This window comes from Ammospiza caudacuta, chromosome 1 (assembly GCF_027887145.1).
Source record: "Ammospiza caudacuta isolate bAmmCau1 chromosome 1, bAmmCau1.pri, whole genome shotgun sequence".
NCBI lineage: Eukaryota > Metazoa > Chordata > Aves > Passeriformes > Passerellidae > Ammospiza > Ammospiza caudacuta.
In genome coordinates, this window is record NC_080593.1 from 94,725,992 (window position 1) to 94,737,071 (window position 11,080).

The following is an 11,080-nucleotide window of genomic DNA, read 5'->3' on the forward strand; positions in this document are numbered from 1 at the left end:
AATCTCCCCCTTCCCGGGGCTCGTCCTACGAACCTCCGCCCGCCCGGATCCCTCTCTGTGGGTTGTGGCGGGATGGAGCTCGGCCGTCGAGGTGGGCTGGAGCGGCCTGACCCCGCAGCCCCCGCTTCGGAAGAGCCGTGCGCCGCTTGCAAACGGCCTTTAAAGTTTCAAACCTCCCCCGAACGAAGGCATAAGTGCTGGAGGGAAATGTGAGGCTTCAGAGAACTAGTGGAGTTTAAGGGGAGAAAGGGGAATTCTCTGAGGCTGGTAACTCTCCTTGGTTTGTGAAAGCAGCAGGCAGAGTTCTCTCACCTTCTCATTCCTCACAGCCATCGGGTGGGTATCCCTCACCAGAATGAGAAGCCAGAGGACAAAGACAAACAGAAACCTGCATCATCTTCCTCCTACAATAAACCCCACGGAGAAACCATGAGGTTTAAGGTCTCTGTACTGGTAGAGCATTATATTAATGATGGCCCAGCCTAGGAGTAGATTTGATTTAAATGTCACCTGTGTATTCACCTGCAGTGATTTTAGGCACCTGGGATTGAGCTGGTCTCCATGTGTGCTCCTAGAATCATTATTATCTCCTTTGATACCCTTATAGTTACTTCTAGGTTGCCTTTGAATCATTATATACATATTTCAATTTTATTCACATAATGATTACTTTAGAGATGCTCTCAGAAGCAGCAGAAAAGGTTTTTTAAAAGTATTTAATGTTTGCCCTGAGAAGGTTCATATTTGATCTGGGGGGTGAAAAAACCCCTGAGGAACTGAGTTGTGTTTTACTCAGGAAATTCATTCAGAGAGATCACAACAGAGATCACACAGCAATGTCCAGCTTTTCCAGAGTGCAAAGAAAAAGGAGATGCTGTATAGCTGATGTGTTTAAACAGCAGCATGGAAGCATCTCAGTACAGGGATTCCCTGGACAGCAGCCTGGGATCACCTTTGGACCTCAGAAAAAGTATCGTTAAGATCTTAACGCAACAGCAAGGCCACAAGGACTCCTTGACCATGCTCAGGTGGGGAATCCCAGCATGGGAGAGGAACTCATTAGGTAATGACATGGAAAAGTCTAAATTTTTAGGGAACACCTGCCCAAGTCCCTTGCAGGCTAGAGCAGAGTCGCACCACAGGTTTCTTTGTCATCTGTCCTTGCCTCATTGCCAAAAGTCAGGCCTCGCCTTAGGTTGAGGGCTCCCTCATGGAACGTGTCCTTCAGACTCTTCTTCCCAGTGTTTCCCACCATGGCTGCCTGGCAGTGGTGGCCTCGTGTGCCCCATGGTAGCTGCCTGATCTCTGGCGTGGGACGAAGGCACCTGGCACTGCTCCATGGCATGAAGGTCACTTTTTGGGGCCATCTCTCTTCCCAGGACCCAAGCCCATCTACCCCAGACAGGGAGCATACTGATTCAGGTTTTTAGGAAAGAGATGTTCATCAGTTTCTAACATGGTTTGCAACTTGGCTTTGGAAACCACCAGCATGCCTGATAACCAGCAAAGTCCCCTGGTATTATGATCACGCCAACTGGTTTCTTACTAATAATATCTTTAATAAAACTCACTTGAGGAAACACTACCCATGTTTTGAAATATTTTGCAAGTGAAAGCACCCTGCCATTTGGCAGGGATGGAGACAGCAAGATTTTAGGGGATTAGATGCAAAGCTCAGGACACTGAGAAGAGCTTCTCACACCTGGTTCTCCCCATGCTCTCACAGGAAGAGGAGCAGGCAAGAAGTAACACCTTATTTTAATTACCTGTATTTATCCAGCATCTCACACAATTCCAGTGAAACCAGGTCCAGTTTGGAGAGAAAAAAAGACCTTCAAGCTTAAAGGACTTTCACAAGAGCTCATTGTTACCTGTGCATGAGGATGTAGATGATAAGTGTCCATCCATCTGAGTATTCTTGTCACCCCAGGCACTCTCAGTGCTGGCAGAGAGGGATTTTGATTTCATACCATATCTGCAAAGGGGGAAAAAGGAGCAGAGATGATGGATTCCTCTTCTGACTGCACCGGCTAAGCCTTTGTTCTCCCCACAAAATCCTCTACTGAAATACCCTATAGATACAGGGGCCTCCCCATAGATGCACAGCTTAGCTGCTCTGCCCCACCTCAAGTACTACACACAATGGATTTAGGGTTCTTAGGAGTGGAATTGCAAAATTTAACTCAAAGTGACTGGAACCAGCTAAAATCCCAGCCTGCAGAGAGAATGTGGCTAGCTTGCTGCATGCCTAAAATGTGTTCAGCTTCTCCAATTGCTTTAGGTGAATCAGCTAAGCCTGAATGAGAAGAAAAACAAACTAAACAAAAAACAGCTCAGAACAATTTTTACTCATCCAGCTGGACTTTCTGTGGAACACTGTAAATTTGAGGAGAATATTGAACTGTGGACCTAGTGGCATTAGTATTAAAGCAACACACTGAAGATAGCTGCTGTGTGTGCAGCTCACGTACCAAACTCAGCAACCACTCTGCCTTGGCTTATTTCCTCAGAGGAATAAATAAGAGTTAGAGGTAGGCAGTATTTTAAAAAGTAATGAACACTTTTAAATAAGGACTTTGGCTTCAGCTTTGCGTTGTGCAGTGAAGTTCAAGGCTGAAGAGCTCAAACCCGTGTTTTGAAAAACTTTAAAAAAAATGAATGTGCTTCAGTAGGACCCTTGAGGCTGGAAGCATTTGCACAACCATTGCCTGGTCCTGCTGTGGGTCAAGGAACCCTCCGGCTGAGGACACCAGCAACGCTGTTTTATTAAGCTGATATTGATAATAAATAATAAATGGCAACTATTGCCAAGTAAAGAGCAAAATAAGGAGCCTGTGGCCAAACCCCCAGCTTTGCAAAAAGGCTTCAACAAACTGTACATTGGAAAACATGGATAAAAGTGCAGATTGTTGATCTGGAAACAAAAATGAGGGGCAGCTGACAAATGCCTCATTCTTTGGGCCAGACTCAAAGTATTGATGTGAAATGAAACATTTGGGTTTTCATGAACAGACTAGGGAACAAAAAACCAAACCAAATATTTGGATTTGTGGTAGGACTTTGCTCCTCACCTTTACAGGAAAAAAAAAAATCAAATACATGCACAGTTAAATGGAAATCATTTTCCTCATCAAACAGCTTCAGCTTCCCTCAGCTTTGCACTGACTGGAGACACTGAGGAAGCCAACATCAGCCATCAGCATTTCATCCTTCACTGGGCAGGTGTTTCACAGGTGGTTTGGGTCCCTGCAGAAAGCCACGGATCCTCAGTGTGCCCCGTTTTCCCCAGACCCTGGTTTGTATCAGGGTTCTGGGTGTGGGAGGTGGGTGTGCTGGCTGAGCTGCTGTGCACTGCTCGGGCTGCCAAGGGTGGGGATGATGCATTCCTGCCCAGCAAGGGGTCTGTGAGCATCCCAGCAAAGGAAAATGCTGCAGGAGCAATGAGAGGCAAACTGAAAGGAAATTGAAATGGAAATAATACAGTCAGTGAAACCCCCTACTGTTCATACAGCTTCTTGGAAATCAAGTCAGAGATGATGCTGTCTGCTGCAGAAAAGAAATAGACTCTTCTTTCCAACCCATCCTCAGAGGAGTACAAGTTGCTTATTAGCAGTAGACCCTCACCTTCCAAAAAGATGCCTTTCTCTTGCCCCTCCTTCCATCCTGCTCCCTCCCTCTGCCCCTCAAATCCCACATTCCTGTGCTGGGCTAGACCCTGGGTCCATCTTTCTGGCTCACGTGGTGCAGAGTGTGTGGGTTCAGGGTGCAAAGAAGGGCAATGACAGTTTAGGTCAGGTACTGATGGATGTGGCGTGACACAAAGATTACCATCCCACAGATATTTCCATCCACAGATTCCCATCAAAGCTGAGTTTCTCCAGCCTTCCCAGCCAGCCTTCCAAGTTGAGGCTTCCGTCCTCTGCTGTCTTCTTCATTTTGGACCAGCAATGGGATCCCTTGTGTGTTATAAAGAAGCAGACAACCTCTTCCCACAAAGATTCCACTGAAATGAGGGGTCAGGACATCAGAAGAGATCTGAGATTTCCCAAAAGAAAAGCTGATGTTTCCCCCAGCTACATACTGCTCATTGTTACCCAGGGACTGCAGTCTCAGTTACAGCTCATGACTTTCATTATTTTAGTCTTTGGCTGGAATTTAATGTTGTCCAAATAAAGCCTGGGCTGTACAGCCTCCACAACACTCTCGCCTCTGTTAGGTCCTACTCACCTAAGCAAATGGGAAGGGAAGGAGGCATTCCTGGAATGATGCTAAACAGAGATCACAGAGTTAACTTGACTCCTCCATTCAGTGAAACCAAATTGGATTTGCCAAGCTAGCAGCCCCTCTCCTGCCTTCCCTGGCTGGTATCAATCTAATTAAATACTCTTTCTCCCATGCAGCTTTTTTATTCTCAGGTCAACTTACTGGAAAAGCAGAAAAAACAGGCTCTGAAGAATTGGATATGGGGTCAGCTGGCAGAACTCATCATGAACAGCCAGAGCAGCATCAGCACAGAGGCATCAGAGCAAAAAACTCAACTCATGGCTGGGAGGAACAGTGGCAGCATATCTGCTTTTCCAGGCAGACTTCCCAAACACGGGCACTTGGAACCTGCATGTAATAAATCCCTTGGACAGCTGATGTAGGGGTGTCAAAGGCAGAGCATCTTTCTAATTAGGAAGAGACTCTATCTGCAGGAGCTTCTCAGTTTGCTGTGGGATACAGTACAATAAATTAAGTTCTGTAATTACAGATCCCTCATAATGACAATCTTCTGTGCAGAGACCCACAGACTGCTTTCCCTCTACTCAAAAATACAGCTCTTCAGGTGTATTTTCACTCTTCAGCTTCTTGGTGATGAGCATTGTTGCTCTCACAGTGATTCCTCTTTGGTACTTGGCATGGAGGGAATTTTTACCACAGGACACTCGCAGCCCCTGAGGATCTCCCTGATGCTGCAGGAGCAAGCACAGGTGAGAGGGCCCAGGGTGGGGGTGAGCTGGCATTCTGGTTCTGGCTCCTGCTCAAGCAAGCACCTCATCCTGTGAACAACCTGGTCCCTGGCTGCTTATTGAGAACTGGCAGCTTTATCCTGGACTCAGAGGAAAAAGGAGCTTTATCAGGAGCTCAGCCATTGCCCTGCACCAGCCTTTCTCCATCAGCTGGGATTTCTGTCGTCACCTCGTGACTCTGGAACCTCCAGGGCATCTCACAATCCCAAGGGGCACTTGGATGCAGTCCCCCCACTAGGCTGCTTTCTAATGACTTGCCATTAGCCAACAAATCACTACTTGATTTGTTTCCCTGCCCTGCAGATCACCCTGAAGCCTCACTTCTGCATTTCTTCACCCATTCCAATGCCTGTTCCCCAGGTCTCTGAATACACAAACTCTGCACAGCTCTGGAAGACTGCCCTCCAGAGCTGGAGAAATCTCAGTTTCAGGAAGGAAAAAAAAAAAAAAAAAAAACAACTTCCACATGCAATGATAAGAGCAGCAGTTTAAGATGCCAGTCACTGCCAATGCCTGCTGAAACAAGGCGCCATCATGGCCTGAGGAACTCCAGGAGCACTGTCTGTTTAGTGAAGTTCATTGCTCTCAACCAAAAATGGGCACACCCCTCTCTGTTTCCCCCTGCTGCTGTGAAGCCCTGCCCTGCCTGTGGTCAGGAGGCTTTGGAAATGCTGGACACTAATGGAGGGCAGCTCAGTGGCTCCAAAGGCACTTGCTATGGTGCTGGCAAGAGTCCCCTGTTGGGAGGAGGCATGAGGAACTGCAGGAGGATGAGCACAGAGATGAGTAGGAAAGCTGTGAAGGTGCGTGGCAGATCTTCCTATGATCCCTTACTTCTGGGATGAGGAGCTCATACATTAGAAGGAAAGGTTGGCACCTTGTGTTTATGTCGCAATTTTCAACAATTTGAAAATTTGCTTTCAAACAAATTGAAAATTGCAACTTTCAATTGCATTTTCTTAGGATGGGGAAAGACTGCTCTGCTTTCCAGGCCTGATCAACAGGAGATGAGCATTAAATGATAATCTGTTACTCAATCTGTGCTGTTTGTTACTCCTCTGGCTCATGGCTCCAGGAGAAGCAAAAGACAGTGTTTCTACCTGAAACCTTCCCCAAGCTTCAGCACAAGGAGAGGATAATCTCCAGACGTGGGATTCAGGCACAACCCACCCAGTATTAGCATCCCTGGGCATGAGGAAAGCAGCACAGCTCTCATGAGTTTCTAACAGGAGCAGAGCCTTCTGCTATTTTCCCAAAAATTATTCTCTTTTGTTTGCAATAAGAGAGAGAAATAATCTCCACATTAATCAATTAATAATCAATGGTGGCGAGAATTTGTGCTGGAGGGAGCTCTGAGCTAAGTGTGGTGGGTTACACAGATTTGTGACTAATGGGCTACATTAATTCCCAATTTGTCTCAGCCTGGATGGCTGGCTCTGGCAGAGGGGGAAGATTTAGGATTATTAGAATTCCCATTTTAGGAAGCAGCTATTTACTGTTGTTACTGCACATCAGGGAATACTTTAAAAGCTCAAAATGTATCAGTCAGATTTTAACCTCCTTTAGCAGGGAGTGGGAAGTAGGTCCTGCAGCTGTGGTACAGAGCTATCTGAGTTCACACTGGCACCCAGCCACAGCCCTTCTTCAGTGCCTCTCAGAGAGGGAGGTGCTCCCACTTTGTACATCAGGGGTGAAATTCCTTGCCAGCAAAACCTGAAAACCAGATTTTAGAGCAGAAAAGAGCAGAGCTGCTCCATCCAGAAGAGCTTTTTGCCCCCATTTTGTAAAGGTGGATCAGTTAGGAGCAATTCTGAACTGAGATGCTCATGGTAAGACCCCTTCCAGGGCAGCATTTCTAACTGGATGACCAGGGCTGCTGGTCCTTCCCTCTTGTTTGCTCACACAGAATGTTCATGTGCTTATATACGTGGGGCAAAGCAGAGGGCCTTGCTGTCACCTCAGATGTTGCCTCCCCTTTGCTGTTACCCCTAAATATGGTAAAGGCAACTGCTCTCTTGTCTGACAGCATTCATGGCCCAGGGACCAAGCCATGGTGTCACACATAACCCCAGCTGGAGCGTCTGAGCCCTTCCTGTGTGACCAGACTGTGCAGCACAGCACTGTGGAGATGCCTTCAGCTGCAAGGGGAATGAATGCCAGCAGCATGCCTGGGAGGCAGGCCACCTCTTCTGCCATACCAAACTGCTCCCACCACCGCCAACAAGCTGCTAGCACAGCACCAGTGTGTGACAGGAAGGAACACAGAGCATTGGTGATACTCAAAGATTATGGATCCCTGGGAGAATAAGTTAGCAACCCTTTCCTTCAGTAATACCTCTGCCTGCTCTCTGTTCAGTCTCCCAGGCACACCAAGAATCCTTGCCACTGACAGCCCACTAAAGCAGCTGAATGTAGCTTCTGGGCTCTGCCCCTCACCCTCCCAGAGAAGCACATGGGCCAGGATAGGCAGGGATCACAGGGGACTACCCTCAGAACAGCTCAAGCAGCAGGGAGGAAATGAGAAATGAGGGTTCTCTCAGCTACGCACCTGCTTGGAAGGCCCACATCTCATGGAAAGGCAGCACCTTCCCTGCTCTGCAAGGATCCCCCGAAACCTCCTGGCTTGGCTTGGCACTAAGGGACAGTGGTTGTTCCTTTCCTGAAACACACTGGCACTTGCCCATGGTCTCTATGGGCTCAAGACACTGAAAGTAAAAGTCATTCTTTCTGAAATGCAGAAGAGGTACAAGAGGGGTGCTCTGGATGCAGCATGAATTCTTTTCAGTCAGGCTGACAGTGCTGGATGTGCCAGGCAGAAAGAAAGTAAAAAAATGAAAACCTTCATTCCTCCCCACCCCAAAGCCACACACACAAAAAGCCAAACCCCAGGTCTTCAAGAGCTCTCACTAGCACTCCTTTATAGATGTTTCTCTACCAGTCAGCCTGCCCACAACACACTGATGGCTAGAATAAAGACGAAAGGCTTTCCATAACTAATATGGAAAACACTGATGTCTAATGAAATCCTTATAATCCAGCAAACAAATGTTTCAGCACTAAAGCTTTTCTTCTCCTTAACAGCACAAATACATGCTTTGTCTACAGCATTTGTGTGGTTCAGCATTGTGGGTTTACTGATACTTGGGTGATGAGCACACACTACTGCTGTGGTTTTTCACAGCACGAGCAGAACGCTATCAGATAACTGATGAGAAGAACATCAAGCACAAGCAAGAAATCCTTGGCAACTAACTGCTCTGGAAGTTATAGACTATTTTTAATTTTTGTCTTAATACCACAATCCTTGGTGTAATTTTCTTCAACTCACAAAAGCAAACCACCTTCCATATTTACAATTCTCAGAATTTTGTATTTTCTATGACCCATAAGAATAAAAACTGGAGTTTGTTTATTAAAAATTCTCATTTAAAGTACAGGTATTTGAACTTTTCCTTTGCAATTTATGATTTGTTCATACTGATGGCAAAAAAAAATCAAAAGATATGTGAATACAAAACCACTTTCTTACTAATTTTAGATAAATACATAATTTGAAGCCAGAGCAAAACCCTGGAAGGAACCTCCAGCCTTGAAGACCGCTTTACAACCACTTTGTAGCCTACTTTTAAAATGAAACCCCTACCAAGAGCTTCTAAGATGTTTTGTTTTGACTTAGAAGACCTTAATAAAGCAAAAGTGGCAAGTTTCCCAACACAGAAAGGAAAAGAAATCTTGTGATTTCAATGAGGATCAATTGGGAAAGCTTTGGTGCATGTCCCTGCACTTGATGGCATGCCATGCCTTTTCATGGCATTCACTTTGGCAAAGATTTCTTTTTTTAAAGTATTCTTGCCATGTCCCTCAGATGTTCCCCTCCAAGTTCTGTCTTCCTCCTTTATTTTTTCCCCTGCTTTTGCAACATCTGTTTTGGTCCTTTGCACTGCTCCTAATTTCCTCCCAGAGCATTTTCTTGTAGCCACTAAATTTCCCAAATTTTTTTTCCTTCACTTTTAATTCCTTTGTTGGTATCTCCATTGCAGAGTGTTCCCAAGCCCTTCTTTTCTGTTTTGGACTTCAGCAGGGATCAATTTTGGCAAGCTTTGGTCCATGTCCAAGCACTTGATGGCAAGCTATGCCTTTTGATGGCTTTCACTTTGGCAAAGATATTTTTTTTTTAAGTATCCATGCCATGTCCCTCATATCTTCCACTCCAAGTTGCATCCTCCTCCTTGAATTTTTCCCCTGATTTTGCAACATCTGTGAGCTTGTTTTGGCCTCTTTTGGTCCTGAAAGGCACCGAAAGGCATGGTATGCCTTCGAGACCAGGGACATGCAACAAGCTTGCCCAGTTTATCCCCGTTGAAATCTTGTACATCTCAAAAGAAAGACTTACAAACACTCAGGAAAGGAGACATGGTCAAATGAAATGCAATTTAAGAAAATCCAAAAAAACCCAAAACTCGGGAGATTTTGTGACTACAAGAAAATGCTCTGGGAGGAAATCAGGTGCAGTGCAAAGGACCAAAAGAGGCCAAAACTAAGCTCACAGATGTTGCAAAAGCAGGAGAAAAGTCAAGGAGGAGGACACAACTATGAGGGGAAGATATGAGGGACATGGCATGGATGCTTAAAAAAAAAATAAAAATCTTTCCCAAAGTCAAAGCCATGGCATGCCACCAACATCAGACACATGCACCAAAGATTCCTCTAGTGATCCCCATTGAAATTGCAAGATTCCTTTTCCCTTCCCGAAAGGAAATTAAATTTTGCAAATCTTGCAAACCCAAATAGAAAGGCTTACAAACACTCTGGAAAGGAGATAAGATCAAATTAAATGCAATTGAAAAAAAAAATCAAAACACCAGAAAATCAGGAGTTTTAGTGTCTTCAAAAAATGGTCTATGAGGAAATGAGCTGCAGTGCAAAGGACCAAAACAGGCAAAACTAAGCTCACAGATGTTGCCAAAGCAGGGGAAAAAGTCAAGGAGGAAGACACAGCTTGGAGGGGAAGATGTGAGGGACATGGCACGGATTCTTAAAAAAAACAAACAAACAAAAAAATCTTCCCCAAAGTCAAAGCCACCCAAAGACATGGCATGCCATCAAGTGCTGCGACATGCACCAAATCTTGCCCAAGTGATCCCCATTGAAATCACAAGATTTTGTTTCCCTTCCCTTCACCAAATCTCACGATTTTCACATTTTTTGGGGTTTTTTTTCAATTGCATTTCATTTCAGTAATCTTTTTTTCCTGAGTGTTTGTAAGTCTTTCTTTTGAGATTCGCAAGTTTTCATATCCCTTTTGGAAAGGGAAACGAAATCTTGTGATTTCAATGGGGATCAATTGGGTAAGCTTTAGTGCAATGTCCCAGCACTTGATGGCATGCCATGCCATGTCCCTCATATGTTCCACTTCAACTTGTGTCCTCCTCCTTGATTTTTTCCCTTGCTTTTACAACATCTGCGAGGTTAGTTTTGGCCTCTTTTGGTCCTTTGCACTGCACCTGATTTCCTCCTAGAGCATTTTCTTGCAGTCACTAAATGTTCCAATATTGTGCTTTTTTAATGTTTTTTTTTAATTGCATTTCATTTGATCATATCTTCTTGGCAGAGTCTTTGTAATTGTTTCTTTTATCTTTTGGAAGATTTGTTTTGCATGTGCACAGGGATGAAATTGAAGGTCATCAGACAGGCAGGTATCTGAGCACTTTTGTCTCGTCAAGAAGGCACAAAAGGTCTAGAGAAATTGCTCATGGGACAGAGTTACTAAACCTGTTTTGTTTTGTTCTTTTGGACCAAAGGTGAGAATTTAAATAATAGGTGTTTCTGGCTCAAAGAAAGGTTATTTTTCTGAAGATTCCAATTGAGGAGAATAGTGAAGTGATCTTCCTGCAGTATTTTTATGATGTGCATGAGTCCCTTTCAGCTGGAACAGGCACTTTACTAGGAGAAGAAAAATTAAACAGGTTTTGTCTTAACTGCACACTTTGCCTATGTGACCCAATGCCAGCATTCGAAGATCAGAGACCATCAGACCACAAACAGTTCTGTAAAAATGAAGACTAGTA